The following is a 2,198-nucleotide window of genomic DNA, read 5'->3' as shown; positions in this document are numbered from 1 at the left end:
GGCTGGACACCCCTGCACAGTACTTATATGTGGAATAATACCAGAATGGCTTCTTTATTACTTCATCATGATGCAGATACCAATCCCCAAACTAAAGGCCTCTTGACCTCCTTGCATCTTGCTGCTGGGAATAGAAATAGCAAAGATACTCTGTATCTCCTTCTGTTGAACCACTATATCAAACCAGGTCTGAAGAACAACTTTGAAGAAACTGCATTTGATATTGCCAAAAGATAAGTATGTATCACTACCTGTTTGAAGTTGTCGAAGGCTGTACAAATTGTTCTCCTAAGTCGTAATGGTTTGGTTAAGTTTCTTAAATTTCAAAAATGCCAGTCCATCTTTTGTGTCCTTACAAATTTTTTTCACAATACAAAACAACAGCAATATCTTACTATAAAAATTTATGTATTCCATGGTATTCTTCCAAGTGAATTGCATGTCTTTGATATCAAAATGTATTCAAGAGTTGTTTGTATACATCTGTAATGATTTCTGCAGAGTTTGTGATTTTTTAAATCAGAAATATTTTTAACTTTTCTGTTGAAATGAATAGTATAGAAACTAAAGATGTTCCGGGTGCTTTTCTGAAAAAAAGTATATCTATGTTTGTGTAATGTCCATAATCTTTTTCATTCTCTCCTAGATATAATACTTTGAATTCTACATTGTAATATAATTTATAGACTCATTAATAAATGTGACCTTGCAGATTGCATTCCATATAGAAGAATTTTAAGACCCTTTTTTTTGCAGTTTCTTATATTATTTTATTTCTTTGGGATAAAATGGCAATATTATCTAATTTCAAGTTTTGTAAAGGTTATGCTATGTAAAGGCCTTTCTAAGGAGAAAATTTAATACACTGATGTCAAACTAACCTTTAATTCTATGAATTACATGTATTGTTACACTTGTATTTTTGTAATCAACTTTTTAATAACTGTTTTTCATTTCTTGCATCAGAAGAATGAAAAATATGGAATACTTTACAAATTTTCATATCCTCCTTGTGCAAGTGCCATGTTAATCTCTGTATTGTTGTAATTTGGGTAGACTTGCTGCTGAAGCATGTATTATCCTCTAAATTTAAGTACGTAATGATACAATCTTTATACAGGCATATATCCATGGTTGCCTATTTGTAATAAGGAACCCTTATTGTTCCTAAAAATGCTATTGATCTTATTTCTCTAAATTTCTGTGTACAGTGGAAAAAACTTATATAGTTTGGTCGATTGCTCACATTTACAATTTTTTGGTCAATGACTATTTTGTCATTTTCATTTTAAATTTGATCATACTTTGAAGCCTTTACAGCTAAGTCCAAAGGTGGTGGCTTTTCAAGTACTTATTTATCAACTGAGTTAGCTTTGTGGAGTTAATGGATTCAAAGTAAGCCTTACTTAAGAACTACTTCTAACTTTCTGCAGGTTAAAATTTCCCAAATGAGGTCTTCCTGGGACAAATGTCTACCTGAACTGTGAAGACTCAGGGTCTATGTTGAGGGGGCAGAATGATGCAGGGTCCAGCCTCGGGATTATCTGAGGACTGTGTTTGGGATTAGGAAAACTCTTGGAACGCCAGGCTACAGAGGGAAAATGTTCCCTCTCCCTATCTCAAAACATGTCACAGACTCCTGGGAGCTGAGGAAGTGGCTCTTCTGCTTGCTTAAGCATAGATGAACAGCTGGTCAAGCATTTTGTTGAGATTGGAGAAGTGGTTTTGAGCTTGCTCTAAAATAGTTTAGATAATAATATACCTAGACATTCTCTCATAGGTTAAGTAAAAATGTATCTGTGGAAATTTTTTGTGTGAATGTTTTCTGACCAAATCTTGGCAAAGATTATGCTTGCTAGTCTTTAAATACCCACTAACAATAAAGCACAGCATGCAGTGGCAATTGCTGTTTGCACACTGCATCCCCTGTGTCCTGGTGATTTTGTGACCCTTACCCAGGGACCGCAATGCACTAGACGTTGACCCTGAACCCTTACCTTTCTTCCATGTAGGAACAGACCAACCAGAATATCTTACCCTGACAGCATGGATTGTCTTACTGGAACAAAAATAATCTTAGTTACAAGTGATCATAGAGAGATGAACAGTTCAGACAGAATTGTTCAGAATGGAAGGTATTTTATCAAAATATAATTGTTTATTATACGAATCATTTCAAAAGTAGCTAAAGCCAAGAA

The 2,198-nt window shown here is 34.4% G+C and overlaps 1 pseudogene; it reads right to left on the bottom strand.

Moving 5' to 3' along the window:
- Positions 1-973: 973 nt before the first annotated feature.
- Positions 974-1,073, bottom strand: LOC122107698 (annotated as a pseudogene).
- Between the last annotated feature and the right edge of the window lie 1,125 nt (positions 1,074-2,198).

Source organism: Dipodomys spectabilis, unplaced genomic scaffold, assembly GCF_019054845.1.
Source record: "Dipodomys spectabilis isolate Male_0828 unplaced genomic scaffold, ASM1905484v1 ptg000052l, whole genome shotgun sequence".
NCBI lineage: Eukaryota > Metazoa > Chordata > Mammalia > Rodentia > Heteromyidae > Dipodomys > Dipodomys spectabilis.
This window is presented reverse-complemented; position numbering and strand designations above follow the sequence as displayed.